This window comes from Magallana gigas, chromosome 4 (assembly GCF_963853765.1).
Source record: "Magallana gigas chromosome 4, xbMagGiga1.1, whole genome shotgun sequence".
NCBI lineage: Eukaryota > Metazoa > Mollusca > Bivalvia > Ostreida > Ostreidae > Magallana > Magallana gigas.
Genome location: NC_088856.1, coordinates 41,172,920 through 41,189,999, shown reverse-complemented (window position 1 = coordinate 41,189,999; position 17,080 = coordinate 41,172,920). Strand labels below are relative to the sequence as shown.

At 32.6% G+C, this 17,080-nt stretch overlaps 2 long non-coding RNA genes across 2 annotated transcripts; both read right to left on the bottom strand.

Moving 5' to 3' along the window:
- Positions 1-16,163, bottom strand: LOC105320812 (uncharacterized). The gene is made up of 3 exons (XR_004597343.2): positions 16,049-16,163; positions 432-509; positions 1-172 (listed from the first exon to the last, which is right to left on the bottom strand). It is a non-coding gene; the product is annotated as an uncharacterized lncRNA (long non-coding RNA).
- LOC136274806 (uncharacterized) lies at positions 6,692-11,084 on the bottom strand. The gene is made up of 3 exons (XR_010713223.1): positions 9,927-11,084; positions 9,423-9,529; positions 6,692-9,020 (listed from the first exon to the last, which is right to left on the bottom strand). It is a non-coding gene; the product is annotated as an uncharacterized lncRNA (long non-coding RNA).
- Positions 16,164-17,080: the final 917 nt, after the last annotated feature.

Here is a 17,080-nt window from a genome sequence, read left to right as displayed (position 1 = left end):
TTTTTTTCCATGCGCCTTCTCCTCCTCCTCCACCACCTTTTCATCCATATCATCCCTACCATCCAACTCCTCCACCTCCCATTCCTCCACCAAATCCTCCCATTCCTCTAAATCTTCCAAATCCTACTCCTGGTAAGAGGATTCTCTTCCGTTTACCATAATCATTCATGCTCTGCAAAATTTAAACAAAAAAACAAGTATAGAATCTCAAAACAAAAATCAACATAATTAAACTCTATGCGTTGATTTCAAGTGCTTGTGTAATCGACAACAGAAAATTGTTCCTTTTATTCCTTTGACCTTACTTAATTTTAAGATTAATTTGGTGATAATAAAATAATCGTTGCAACATAACAATCAATAGGGTGGTGGAATGTTAATTTTCTAACACTTTACATGTACACCTTGATATATGCTGCAATAATACGTACCGGAAACATCCCGTATGCACCTATAACATGGATGGTGATAAGAACAACAGAAACAAGAAGCAAAAAGATGAGCTTCATCTAAAAAAAAATATTTTCATTTATTATATAAGATTTTTCCTAGACAATGTCAAAGAAAATCATTTCTATGACAAGAATGCATAACATTTTAAACACAATTCAAGGAATTGACATTTCATTTGACTTTAAGCCCGTGCAAATTTAAGACAGATTTATGATTGAGTAAATTAAAAACCGCAAAAAATGTTATTTGTAAAAGTAAGTTGACAATGTTTTAAATGATAAGTAGCGTTTAGTTGTAATCAACTACAAACGGAAATTGTCAAATTTATTTTTAGCTTATATCGTATTATTTATTTTTTTTCTTGAGGATGTGTCTGTAAAATCCACTAAAATTTTCATAGCCTATTCAAAACTTGCAGTGCTATTGTATATATTGTTTAAAGTTACAGAAAATATGTGTGTTTGTTATGAAATTAAGTGGACGTGTCGACTTTGCATATCGATTGGCTGTTTATGGGTTAATAGGGTCACCGTGATTTAATCCATGGACAGGTATGAAGTATAATACGGTTTTTTAAAAAGTTATTCGAAGTTAGAAGCCACTTTGACGTCGTGGAATATGCAAAATAAAAATAGCTGTATCTTTTAAAAACAACTTTAGAAAAATATGATTTTTTGCATACTTATTTTCAGTCGGTAGTCATTTAATGAAACATACGTCATTATACACAGCAATTGTGCCGTAAATCACTTTGCCTGCGAACTTTTGTAACAACAACAATCCTCGTACATTGTACTCTCTCTCTCTCTGTCTGTCTCTCTCTCTCTCTATCTCTCTCTCTCTCTCTCTCTCTCTCTCTCTTATTCTTGTATTTGCGCATGCTAGCTTATTTTATACATTATGTGTTTGTGTTTTATTAAGGTCTTCCGTTTCCAATGGAAGACCTTTCTATTATTGTGCGGGAATAAGATTAGTCTTATTTTGTTTTAGGGTCTTTCGTTTCCAACGGAAGACCCTATTGTTTTTCTTCGGATTCTTTTTCATTATTATTATTCCTTCCTCTGACTTTTTTTGTGGCTTATATCTCAAAAACTATTCAACCGATTTCCACGAAATTTTCAGAACTTATTTGGTAACGTAAATACTCGAGGTTATTAAAATTTAAACTTATGACGTCACTTCCGGTTTCAGAAATTGACGATTTTGTAAATTTTTAAGGGTCATTTTGTCCACGCATCTCCTCCAAAACTAATCAAGATAGAAGCTTGAAATTTTCAGGGATTGTAGATAAATGTATGTAGATGTACCCCATTGCCTTCACTTATGAAAATTGTGCAAGGCTTCGAAGCTCGCCTGAACCTGAAAATAAGCACCAAATTTTTCCACGAAATTTTTGAACATGTTCTGAAATATCTTTTGATGTATACATATTTTGTGAAATAATGTAATGCAAAAGATGTTTATTTTTGCAAGACCTTTAATTTGATATAAAGGAAAAGGGGCTGGCCCCTCAAATTAGGGGCCTAGAGGGCTCTAAAGTCTTCTTATAATAACCTTTTACTGAACAATAATTTGTTATCAATCATAGAAGCAAAAATGTTTATTGTACAACTGTTTATCTAAATAGTACCATAGCTTAGTTATATATCACGTAATTAGGGGTTTCAAGGGGCCAGAAGTTCAAAACTTTGATCATTTATATCGGAAAAAGGAGAAACATTTTGAAAAGCAATGTAGAACAAAAGTTGCTCAAAATAATGTTCTGTACAATATGCCACCTTAATTTTTTTGATGATGGCCCCACTAAGGATTTTAAGGGTCGGCCCCTTAAACACATTTATACAGATATCTCGAGAACGGTTAACACTTTTCGAACACTGGGTGAACTACATATGTTTATATTTGCAAGAGCTTTAATTTGATATCAAGAAAAAGGGGCTGGCCCCTCAAATTAGGGGCCAAGAGGGCTCTAAAATCTTCTTACAATAACTCTTTACTGAACAAAAATTAATTATAGAAGCAAAAATGTTCACTGTACAGCTGTTTATCTCTACAGTACCATAGCTAAGTCATATATTACGTAATTAGGGGTTTCAAGGGGCCAAAAGTTCAAAACTTTGATCATTTATATCGGAAAAAGGAGAAACATTTTGAAAAGCAATGTAGAACAAAAATTGCTCAAAATAATGTTCTGTACATTATGCCACCTTAAATTTTTTCTTGATGGCCCCATTAAGGAGTTTAAGGGTCGGCCCCTAAAACACATTTGTACAGATATCTCGAGAACGGTTAACACTTTGTGAACACTTGGTGAACAAAATATATTTATATTTGCAAGACCTTTAATTTGATATCAAGGAAAAGGGGCTGGCCCCTAAAATTAGGGGCCAAGAGGGCTCTAAAATCTTCTTACAATAACTCTTTACTGAACAAAAATTTGTTATTAATTATAGAAGCAAAAATGTTCACTGTACAGCTGTTTATCTTTACAGTACCATAGTTAAGTCATATATTACGTAATTAGGGGTTTCAAGGGGCCAGAAGTTCAAAACTTTGATCATAAATAATATCTGAAAAAGGAGAAATATCTTTAAACGCAATGTAGAACACAAAATGTTAAGAATAATGTTCTTAACAATATGGCAACTAAACATTTTTTGTTGGTGGCCCCGGTAAGGAGATAAAGGGTCGGCCCCTAAAACACAGCTGTTCAGATATCTCGAAAACGTTAAACAATTCGTGAATACATGTGAACAAAATGTTTTTGTGAGACCTTTTATTTGATATAAAGAAAAAAGGGCTGGCCCCTCCAATTAGGGACTAAAAGGGCTAGTAAGTCTTTTTATGATAACTTTTTTAAAGCGATAATTTGATATCCTTCATTTAGCAAAAACAAAGAACTTTTTTTTATCTTAATCTTACGCTGAAATTCGTTATAAAATCGGACCATGCACTACAGAGAAATTGGGATTTAAAATTTGATTTTTCCGGAAATTTTGATTCCGCGTCCTTGGTTTAAAAAATAGCGTGAAGTTAAATGTAAAATTAATTCGTACCAAAAATAATCGGGTCAAGTCGTACATGAACACATTCGGGTTTATTTTGTTAAGACATTCTTGAAATCGGAAAGGTTTTTGTTCAGTCATACTTAAAATCATTCGGATTTTGTTAAGTCGTACCAAGAATTATTCGATTTTTTCTTATTGTTTTAGTTACTCTTGTTCTTGGCTTAAGAACTCTGCTTCTTAAAGGTACTTCTAGCTTTTCTCTGGACATTAACGGAAGACCCACTCGTTGCTTTGCAACGAGCTTTGCTCTAGTTTTTTTTTTTTTTTTTTTTTTTTTTTCTTCCTAGACGCGAACTTTGAGGCTTCATATCGTGCTCATTTCTGAACGGTTTTTGCTCAAATTTTCAGGGCTAATGGACTTGACAAAACACTATCTTCATCAATTCATAAAAGTTAGAATTCCCTTTCCGTTAACGAGTTATTCCCCTTTTAAATTTTTTTAGGGCCTTTGGTTTCCAGTCAAAGGCTCCGAGACTATGATAGCAGGGAATGGGAATCCAACGAATTTGAATAGCAGAGACATTGTAGTGGCGCACATCGGTTTTTGTTTTTAGATTACGTTTTTTATTTAGGAAAAGGTAGGGGGTCAAAAAACAGGATTAAAAAAAGTGCAAAAATTTCGACATATTTTCCTTTATATCTTTTTAACAAAAAATATTTTGTTAAGACATGTAGAATAAAAGTTGTGCAGAATATCAAGGGCTTTCATTTGACACCAATAAAAAAGGGCTGGCCCCTTAAATTAAGGGCCAATAGCTCCTAAAAGTTTTTGCTTAATAACTCAAAAACGGTTAGGATTTTGATATGGCTGTCGCTGAAAAAGTTGTTTGTTGGGATCTCATAAAGGTCGTAACAATATTATTTTGTAAGTGATTTGTGTAGTATGAGTGTAAAAAGCTTTACATGTTGATATGTGCCTGTTTTCATTTGACAAGTTAACGAAAGTCTTTGTGCGTACAACTAGCATAAAGTTGCCGCAGAAAGTATGCTGGTTTATACAGGAGGCATTAATTTATAAGAATTTTTTTGTTGTTGGAGTACATGCTTTTTTTTTTAGGAGTTTAAGTCATTGTTGTTAAGTTCATATAGTGCACAATCATTAAAAACGGCAATTGGAAAACAAAACATTCTTTTTCTTTTCTATTAAACCACAAAATATGGAATTAAAAAACTCTATGCATTACATTTTATTTATAAACTCCATGCATTTAAGATCTACCTTGAATCAGAGCTGTGTGTGTGTGTACCATTACGTAAGCTCTCCCTCGCCCGCGGCCGAGAAAATCGGTCACCATGCTCGCGGCTGGACTACCTAGCGGTCAGCGGTTATCTAATACACGAGAGCTGTGTCTCACATATACATGAATGAGTTTATATAGCCGCGAACTCAAGAATTGGTTTCGTTTTGATTACACATAATTTTTTTATGGATTAAACGATTGGGTGTCAATTAAGAAATCGTTCAGTTAATTGATAAAAGCAATGTCATTCTCAATCTAAAGCAATAATACACACAGAACAATTGTTGGTTTAGAGTTTAAAATAAATAACTTCTATTTGATAGAGTATGGTCATTATACTGCAAACTTTTCAAATCTTCCTGGGTTCTGAGCTGTGCCTGTCTGTGCGTTGTACATGTACCTTTACGTAATATATCTTTCGCCCACGGCCGATGAGATCAGCCACGGCTGCACTACCGAGCGGTATTTAAGCGGTTATTTAATACATAAGATTCTCACACCGCGACGCACACTTACATGCATATGAACGTGTTTGAGTTAATATAGCCGTAAAAACAGGAACTGTTTTAATTTAATGCTATAAAAGTTTGTCCATCTTGTATTTATTCAATTGAACATTTGAGTGTAAATGAATATTAATGAGCGATATTACTCCAAATCGTAAACATCGTAAGACATAAATTAATGGTTATTTTGTTTATGTAAAATATTTTAAAAACTGCACAAATAATGTTTTAACCCCCCCCCCCCACACACACACACAAATAGTAAACCTTTAAATGATGATCGTCCCTCGCACATGGCTGAGGAGAACCGGCGCGAGTGGACAAGTAATCCGCGGTCGGTTCGTGTTCTTCTACATATACCTTATCACGCGTTCATGTTTCATATTTTGCACGGACACAACTATATTTTATTATGTTTTCAACTATTATATTCGTTTAAGATGAAAAGATAAATTCATTAAACTTCAGTTGATTAAGCATTGATTTATAGATAGCGTACAAGGTAATTTAAAAATCAAATTATAATCAAAGTTCCATGTAACATGTTTGCGGTAGGTGCTAGCACGATAAAAAAAATGTCCTGAATTGAGGCATTCGATGATTTTTTTAAAAAAAATTCACATGAATTTTAAACAACTTTAGATTAGATTTTATCGGTCACATATTTATCACTTCTGTAGTTTTTCTACATGGTCGTTCGTTTCTTTGTAGAAGCGAACTCAAATTTTTGACTCAATATTCGTATATATTACCGGCGTACAGTGTATAGATTATTATGCGTGAAGATTCCCATAATAATTACTAGTAATTGCATGACTGTGTACATTGTAGGCAAATCCATGTGTTAATTACTTCTAACTAAAGACTCTTGGTTTTCCGTTAACAGTGGTTTAAATAATTTTCAGATAATTAATAATTTTTTTGTCATTCAAATTGCATGCTTCATCAAATACGGATTCCGATTACATTGAAGTCATAAGTTTTCCATTGACTATTGACAAAAAAAGAGACGCTTGACCATCCAATGAAAACAAATACACAGAGTTTGATTGACAGGTTCAGCCAGGTGCAGGAGACACCCGATGTCCGAGGTTATGTGTGCTGCTTGTACAAAGTCGAATGGTCTCAGTAAGAGTTATCGATGTAAATAAATTATAAAATATATATATGCTTATCAAAACATGATCGTTTAAGTTACAGCGAAGTACATTGAAGCGTTTAAGAGGGGTTTACTCCAGAAAAGTTTCTACCTAATGTTTTGACCGACCTTTGTCCAATCAGATCGTAGCTGGGCGGAGTTAAGACATTGCCGCTCATGACTTGAATGAGAGAAAGAAATGAGAGAGAGAGGGAGTGAATTGAGTAAATTATAAGTGGTGCCGATAAAGAAATAATCATTAGTTACAAACTTGCAAACAAATCACTGGATGAAATATCTGGTTTCAGCGCTGCGGAAACCCTTTGGAAACTCTGCGGAAACTTAAGGTTACTTTAAGTTTCCGACAGGTTTCAGCACGGAAACTTCAAGTTTCATTAAGTTTCCGCAGTGCTGAAACTTAGGCTGTCCATGAATCCAAATGGTTTCCGCAACAGAAACTTACTGAAACTTGAAGTTTCTGCATAGTTTCAATCTCCATATACGTTTGGGATACATATTGTTTACAAATGGTTTCTGCGACGGAAACTTACTGAAACTTGAAGTTTCTGCATAGTTTCAACCTCCATATACAATTGGGAAACATATTGTTTACAAAGGGTTTCCGCAACTGAAACTTACTGAAACTTTTTATATTTTTGCTTTCACAAAAGCTGAGCAAGGTTTCTACTTTATGTAAAAACAAAACAATTTCAAACAGTTCCAAATTTATTTTGTTCAAAAATCTGAAATTGTTTCCAATAATAAATAAAATACAGCCAAGATACAATAATGGAGAAACATCCATATAGCAATTCCCTTATTAGGGACTTTTATTTAAAAAATGATAAAATTGCACATGAAAAAAAAACTCCCATAGAAATCTTTACATTTGTATTTTTTTCATCTCGATTAAAAAAAAGATCTCCCTTTAAAAATGCAACAAAGATCTTACTTTTTAAAAAATATGAATGCAATTTACAAAATAACTGTACGTACATGAATAAACAAAGAAAACTTAACTGTTACATGAACATGATACACTTGTCTCAATTTGTTTTGAATTACAATGAATATGTACACCATAAAATATTTTTGAAAAGTCTGAAGTATCCATCTTTAAAAAAAAAATACACTACAAGATAGTAGTTGACTATAGAGGTATGACCCAGATTTTATTTGAATATGTCAATAAATTCCAAAATGAGGTCAAAGTGACCCACTTACAAGTTGGGATAAACCTTTTCTTTGTTAGTAATATAATCTAATGTTTTACAATAGAACAGGATTTGATATCATTTTTTTGATAATCCATTAAGTCCAAAGTGAACTTTTCATTTCCACCCATGATGTACCAACTGATCAGATTTTAATATCATAAGCCTGTCAGTATTTAATAGATGACCCAGAGGGAGATATGAAAAGCTTGTTGGCCAATAAAAAGCTTACAATGGAGCAGTCTGTCAAATCATGTGCAAAAATATGATGTACACATTTAATTAATTATGCTGATTGCAACACACTTCATTCCTGATGAATATTCTTCTTTACACACGGTTTATCTTCCTACATTTCACTACTTTACCTACATTAATATTTTTAAATCCAAGACATGAAGTAAAATATACATTGTTTATATATGACAAGTATTACTATATGTACATGTACGTGCTTTTTGTAGCATGAATGTATAAAATACAAAGTATCACACAGATCATTCACCTTACAATTCTCATCAATACCAGCATTTTACTTATAATATAAAAGCTAATTCCAATTATATATTAGTTACATAACACAGATTAAAATAAAACCCACATGGAAACAACTCTCCATCCAAGTAATTTTGTTATATAAAAATTGTATTACATGGGGTATATGTTGTCTTTATATATTTTCATATACGACATAATTGAATATTGTTTGGTGTAATTTATCATTTCTATGACCCATGCATTCATCTCCTAATGCAGTGTTTTTACATTTAAGATTGGTTTCTTAATTTTTCATATATTGCTGCAAATAAGTTATCAATAAATGTTTAAACAAAGAAAATGGAAAAAAAAGTAGTTAACACTTATCAACTTGGAGGTGTGAGGATATATGTTACATGGAGTCTAATATTTTATGCAATATTTGCAAATATAACAAATTATTTAAGAAAATGAAAGTTAATATCTGCAAGGTCTAATCAATCATTTAATAAGTCAAAACCATGTGATTTTCTAAGATTCTAGCTTACAGACAGACATTGTAATATACTGGTATTTGATCATATAAAAAAAGTACTTTTATAGTTTATAGGTTTTTTGAAATGAGAATACTTTACAGTTAAAAAGTCTTGTTCTGCAGAGGTTTAGTCGGGTCATAGAGATGTGTCCATTCGAATCAATAAGGAGTGTCCTTGGCTGTTGTTGATGTAACCCGAGTCGTAGTTTATGGAAATAGGCCTTTTTGGGGGACTTTCGAGCATTGTCCAGACCGGTGAAGCACTCATATGATCACATCATGGCTACAGCAGACTTAGTAGTTCTGGACAGTGGTAGCATTCAAATTCTTCTTCTTGCGATGAACTTGTTCCTTTCACTGGGCTGTACTTTATGTCTGTTCTATTTATCTTAAACATGAATAATAAAGTTTCATTTAGATTTTTAAACAATAAACATAAGTCATTCAGCCTAACATGTAATAAAAGCATTCTGAATAAAAATCTGAATACAGAAGCTACTATATGCAGTTGCCAGTTGCTGTTTAAACTATGTCATATAATGACTACAGTAGTATCTGGTCTAAAATGTTTCATTTTATGTTTGAAGCTATGTTATTTTCATTTTGATTCAATTATTGTTTGTTGAACAATGGAAAAACTTATCAACAATAAGTGTGTTTCACCCCCCCCCCCCCCCCAATCAATTTTCAAGAACTTAGACCTGGATTTCCCAAAAATTACTACAGTAAATTATAAACATCCAACACATGTATAAGTTATTGGTGAAAATAATCAATTCCAAAGCAGTACCTTGCGTTCATATCGTCCAGCTGGTCAAAACATTCATCCGAATCACCGAACAGAGAACAGAGGATGCAACTAATCACCGGAAACATTGACTTTGTATGCTGTCAATGCTGAAAAAGAAAAACGTGAAAGATTTCATTTTCCGGATTTAATAAATATTTTTTTTTCGTTACATTTAGAGTTTGTAAATTGTATAATGTGCGAAAGATTCATTGTTCGTCTTGTTTACCAACCAAGCATTCATATATTAGGGACGTTTATATAATTATATATGTGTATACCCTGGATAATCTTGATTATCATGCATATAAAGTTGGTTAATGGTTAACTTGGTCAAAACGTATATATTTAATAAAAGAGATACGGTAATAAAAATTAAAACGCCGAACCAAGTTTGAAAAAATGACGCCATCTTGATATGATGGCGCGAGATCTCGTTTACAAATGAGAGATAAATTAGAGCCTTGAAAATGTTATTGGGAGTATCTATATTGTGAATTAAGTTACCTTGACATGAGTTCTTCGTTCCTGCATTATCTCCTTGTTGTAGAGGCTATTAATGCTTCTCAATTCTCCATTTTACAACAGCACCTTCTTGTCCATTTTAACCTTCGCTCGGAATCATAAAGTGCGCCAATACTGACCAATCAGAACCCGCTAAATCTTGGAAAAGTGCATCTTGGGATAGTTTAAAATGAATAATGTTTAATCAAAATTATAATTTTTTACCGAATAGTATACTTTTTACATGTATATTTATTTTAAATAAGAACTGTCGGAGTCAGTATTTCCTGGTTAAATACGACAAAGTATTGGCGTGTGTTTGTTACAATTGTATTTGTAACACGTGATTAACCAAAAAAAATGGCCGACCGTTTGTTTACAAATGTCTAATGAAATTAAACAAGTTTTAATGAGACATATGTATCAGATTTTGTCTTTAACTATATTTTATTTACATGTACTGATGATTTTGCCAAACTAAATATGATAGAGCCATATATAGTTTACTGACAAGTTAGTCTTGATTTGTCCAATTTTCACCGCGATTCTAAGCACGGTCATATTCTTATTCAAAATATAGAGGTGTGAAAATATTATGTTCATCACAGAGCAGGTTCTGCATGAACACACATAAATCACAAATATAATTAGATGCCGATCAATTAACGGGGTCCGGTTAACAGCGTTCACCCGTACGGTGAATTTACAACTACGATGAATTGATGGCAATTATTTTACAGTTACACAATTGCACTGATTGGTCATGCGATGAACAGAACGTTAAGAATACTTATGAAATTAAAATACAAACGCGTTAAACAAACCGGGAAGTAAGACGTACACGTCGGACTGATATATAAACAAAATATAATTTTAATTATTTGGTATACTTTCTACATCAAATGTAAACGAATGTATAATCAAATTTTTAAAATGGGATTAAAATCACGTGCACCACATGGCTAGTGCTGGATTTTAAACTGATTTTGTAATATAACGTATAACTTCAGTAAAATTATAAATAATGCTTATTATATCTTATAACAGAAACATGTGCATGTTTCATAAACATGTATCAATATCTGTGTTTACAGTACAGAAAGTAAATACAAAGTATAGAAATGCACGAATCACATAGGCGTCGAACCGGGGGGGGGGGGGGGGGGGGGGGGGCTTAGTGCAAAGTTAGACTTAACCAATAGGCATATAGCCCCCCCCCCCCCACTTTTTCTCGCCGGAAATGTAATTGTTCCTAAATTTACCTTGAAAGATTGAGAAGTTGGAGTAATAGGCATACTACCCCCCCCCCCCCCCCCCCCGACACGGATTAGGAATTTCATGATTTTGGGAAAAAAAATTTGGGTAGGGAAATTTATTTTCGGAAGTATATAGTATAGGTATACCCCCCCCCCCTCCACGGATTAGGATTTTCATGATTTTGGGAATTAGGGTTTTGTAGGGTTTTTCCTCAATAATTCTGAGGATTAGTCTAGCCCCCCCCCCCCCCCCCACTTTTTCAATTTGCTTCCGACGCCAGTGAATCATGCTACAGTCATACATGTAGTAAAGTCTGAAATGCATGTAAATAATTAAACAATTATTATATTAGACTCAAACTCCAAGTGGGTTTTACTTGTTATTATCAACTGTAGAATTTGAAAAAAAATTCCTGTGTACATGTGTTGGCGTGGTATTAAAAAAGAAATGAATTAGCTCTAAACTTCAGGTTGTACGAATATTTGGTACGATTTGTAAAAATTTACAACGACTTTACCTTAATTTGTTTGCTTAATTAGTTACTGTACCTCAAGGTTCATTCAAATGATAACTAAATGATTTAAGAAGGAGTCTTACAAAATAGGTATATTAATTTATTTTACTAAATAATTATAATTTACTTATCAGTTTTACTAACTCAGGTACACACAAATTGAAAAAAAAATTCCCGCCGGGCTCCAGTTATAAACTCACGCTTCGTACTGTGTATATGTTATGTAAGTCTTTTGTTCACTCCTGACAGAAAAAACCCTGCAATCCACACAGAATATACAGGAAAATCACAGAGGAGGTCACCTGGACAAAGAATGTATACACATGTATACACGTGCCCGAGTACCTAAGATTAATGATTTCATCATATGCATTAAACAAGATCAGACATCAGATTTTCTTTTCAAATTCAATTAATTACTTAGTAAGGTTCTTAATCGCCTTATTTGCCACATTTGAAGAAAGTTACATGTATACATATAGTTTCAGTCACGCTGAAACCTTACTATACATTTTAGTATGTACGGATTCATTATCATTAGGCTAGAATTAAACTTAAACCTGTTGAAAATAAATGATATCACTATTAAACTCGAATTAATTTTAGTAATAGTTTCAGCAATGCGTAAACCATTTGGAATCTTAACTTAAAGTTTCAGCATACTGAAACCTAGCGGAAATGTTCTGAAACTGATTGATATTTCCATAATAATTTACACAACTTTTCACATGATTCAGATTTAGTTTCCGCATTGCGGAAACCATCAGGAATCTTAACTTAAAGTTTCAGCATACTGAAACCTAGCGGAAATGTTCTGAAACTGATTGATATTTCCATAATAATTTACACAACTATTTTCACGATTCAAATCTAGTTTCCGCATTGCGGAAACCACCAGGAATCTTAGACTAAAGTTTCTGCTGACTGAAACCTAACGGATACTTGCTGAATCGATATAATGGTTTCCGCATTGCGGAAACTATACATGAAACTTCAACTTCAAGTTTCAGCAAGGTTTCCATATAGTTTCAGTTTTGCTGAAACTTGATTTTTCATCCAGTGAATTAATTAAGGTCTGTATACAAAAATTACATGTATATCCTATATTGTATAACTTTAAAGCGTTTTAAAAACGATTGTGAAAATTTCTTTAGCCGCACGCGTACGTCGTCGACAACATGCACATGGATAAGAATGACGTAGCTTATATCCAACTAAATTTCCTAGCATGGAGTCCGAGAATACGGACATTAAGTATTTTGAAATGCGAACGAATGATCACTTATGAACATGATGAATTTAGATGTAGTGTAAAGGAAAGGCAACGAAGGCGGATGCTTAGTGGAAAAGTTAAACGTTTAAGGTAAAGAATGTTTCACACTGAGTAACCATGAAGAAAGTTTTTATACAAAGTAAATTTACAACCTATGTTTAATTCCAGGAAGATTCGGCAAACTTTGATTTGATTATTAACGGTAACACTTGTAATACAAACAGTTTCTTAAATATTCGTACAGTCTTCAATGTTTGACATTACCTTATCCTATTACTGATCTAGATATAGACATTGTTGTTCCCTGGTTAAAGAATTTCAAAACACTTCAAAGTTCCATAAATTTTTAAGATATACTATACTATGTCCCGAGTTTTTTCTTCCACCACTTTTTGCTTGATATTTCAATAATAGTAAATACCTTTGTGCTCAAACTAAGTTTATCCACTTATATGAAAAATGTCCAGATTATATGTGTTGAAACGCCCCCTCTACCGCTTCAGGTTTCACAACACATCCCAATATTGAAAGTCTACGGGGATTTTGCATTGCATCAGCCATTAATAAGCCCGGATGATAACGTTAAAAAATTGCGCGAGGTATCCCGAGTACTTCCGAATGGAGAAAGTAGTTTATAATTTGCATTTGAATTATGCACATTTTTATAATATGAATTCTCTGACATTTCCGACAAGAATTTAGAGAAAACCTCTAATGAATCATTTTGTGCAATATTTTAAAATAGAATTGATTTCATCAAACTATGTTTTGGTATTCCAAATATTTCAAAAATTGTATGGATCCAACCAATAATGAACTCTAGTCTCGTTCAACCAGATGCTCGACTGTTTCCGTTAATGTCCGACAAGTAAGAGATACCAGGTCACATGATAGCTTGATGATGCGACCTCTAAATATAGACTGACTCTCTACTTGCCGGAGATGTAAGGAGACAGCCGATGGTTAAACGAGACTATATATTGAACTCTGGCGTAGGAATACACACGACTACAAAAAACTTCTAATTGTTCGTACCATTTAAAATCTGACTTTTTCCAAGGTATTTATAAGTTTCCTTTAAAAAAAAATGCTTCAGCGTACATAACATCGAATTTATCGATTATTTTCAAGAACTAAGTCTTGTCAGCGGCGATGATTTGTGCTTACATGTAGGTGCAAACACAGTTTCAGTTTCGGTTTGCTAGAGTAACTGCATAACTCCCAAATAACACAATTCCTGACATGAATCATGAGTACATGTAACAATGCTTGCTACTCTCTGAAAATTTACAAGCCATTAAACATCTCATTTTTTAAAAAAATGTTTGAAACGATTGCATAAACTGTGTTCGACAGATAGTTTTCCTAAAACATTTTCTTTCTTTCTTTTTCAAAACATGTTTAATATACAGGCTTTCAATCACAACACATTTTTATAACAAAAGCAGAACTGAAAGTTTAGTCATTATAATTTATTGACACCATATCACATACATTTTCAACTCGCAGCAACAACGGAAGACCTACTCGTGGCTTTGCCACGAGCTCTGCTCTAGTTTTACAAATAATTAATTATGGCTGAACTGGTTAGTAAGAACATTATATCTGTTTTCTTCTTCTTCAATCTTATTAGATTGAAAATAAGTATTTCTTTTTCTCGCTGAAAAATTTGCCGATCTATGTCTGTGCGATCGATTTCACCAAACGTTCCCCGAGTTTGCTATCGTATAATAGAAAACAGAATGAACATGTATTTAAGATAACAGACGGACTATTTTTATTTCTTTAAATTGATAGCGTGTTTTTTATTTAGTTACTTGACAATATTTCCGTAGCATTTTCCAAAATTAATACTTAGTTATGCAGACTGATATTTATCTCTATTTTAGAATTGATTTTAACCAACTTTCCTATGCAGCTACTCAAGCAAAGCGGAAGTGAAACATTGTTTGGGCTTTAGCACAACTCATTACCATGATCACCGCTGACAAAACTTAGTAGTTGAAACAATCGATAAATTAGATGAAATGTATTTGGATGCGTTGCTTTCTTAAGGAAACTTATCTATAAATACCTTGAAAATAATAGGATTTTGATATATAAGAACACTTTAGATATTTTTTTAGTCGTATGTATTCCTACGCCAGAGTTCAATAATACTGATTTCTACAGCGACAGCGTTTGGAATCAAGGGCAAACAAGCAGTACTGGCGTAGACAAGGATTTATTATTATATGTTAAAAAAAGTTTGGATACACTTTTTCAGAAACTTGATTACTGAATATACATAATGCATCGTAAAGTTTGATGGCGTTAATTCTATCTTTAAATTTGAATTAAACAATATGAATCAATGGGGGTTTCCGTTCAAAGCTCAGAATTATTATCGAAAAGCCTAAATGAATCATAGAAGAATAAAATGGGTGCAATTCTTCAAATACACATAAGAAACTACTTGCCATGCGAAATTACCAATGGATGATTTTCAAATAAATGGAATAATCAATAAAACCCACTCTGTCGTACTTCAGTACTTTGACTTTCATAAATCCTATTAAATTGAAAAGTACTGATATTTTTTTCTGTTCTTTTTATGTAAACTACAAACCGAGAAAATCAAATTCATGAATTGCTTTGAAAAATAAAAAATTGTCGATTTGTGTCTGTGCGATCGATTTCAACATACATTCACCGAATTTGAAATCGTATAATAGAAAACAGAAATTGCATAGATACATGTGCCATTTTAATTATATTCTTATTTTAAGTTCTTAATCAACTGGTACATTGGCTAGGCTTCTTTGACTAGTGATATAATACTCGGGTCTGCAAAAAAAGCGCGCATACCATTTTAGAATATCCGCGTTTATGCCGATATAAGTTTTCGGGTTGACAGCAGAGTAAAGTTGCTAATATTAAAATAGTTTATGTTTTTCCCGAAATTTTAATTGTAAATATATATATATATTTATCACCATCGACAATTTCAATAGATTTAAAAAAAACCCATAAATTAAAAGCAATGTTATCATTACCAAAGCATGATCTTGATGGAAAATTAAAAAGAAAATAATTATTTACCGTTCTCTTTTGCCAGTTATACGACCATTAACTGCAACCTCTAAGGACTGTGGAATTTGATGTTATAATAGAATCCAATGCATGCAATATATAACGTATGCTGAAAGCATTTAAATTTAGAACATACATGATTTAAACCTTTTTGTGTTTCTAAATAAGAAACATGTGTTCATATGTAATTGATTAGTGTTGCTGAAAAAATTCTGCCTATGCAATATGTATTCGGTATCTAATTGTGCGTTTAAAATTATGTAATAAAAGCAAGCTCAGACATAATTTATTCATTTGAGAAGATTTTTTTTCTTTATGCAGGGTTATTCATAAACAAAATCTGCTTATGCAAGGCTATCTGACGTAATGTTACAACAATTAATCTGCGCTTAGTAAAAACATTGCAGGAACACTGAACATTTGAGAACTGATATAATTCAAACATTTTTTTTCTGTTCTGGAATAAGCAACACGCATCCAGATTTACTTTGTCTTCGTGGCTTTAGATTTGTACATGTAGCTAGTATGCAAAATAAATAAAACAACCTCAGATATGATTTCCACATTTAATAAGTCTTTTTTATAATGAACAAGAGACTATTTGAATGCTCTGCTATTCTATGGTGTATGTTGTAAAAAATATGCTTAAACTGACTGTAATACACAACAGATGGGTTTTCATTTTCATCAGTGGATATTTTTTTTTCATTCTGAGTGAACGTAATCCTTAAGAAGTTTATAGTTGAAATCAAGAGTTTTTAAAGACTGTGTTCAAATAAATATTCCTGATCCATTTTGCTCCTTCAATATTGAATTCCCTAATTAGGTTTTGATATATTATGGCTTTTCAAATTTGTGATCTCTAAAAAAAAATATGTACATTTTATCGTGTATTTTTTGCGTAATAAATCTAGGTTTTCGTGGATTAATTAATGTTCCTAACAATAAATTTTGTTTCCATTTAGCAATTAATTATGACAATATATTTAAAATTCAAGGATTTGTAATCGCAGGTCCAAACATTGAGGATGCTGTTAATAT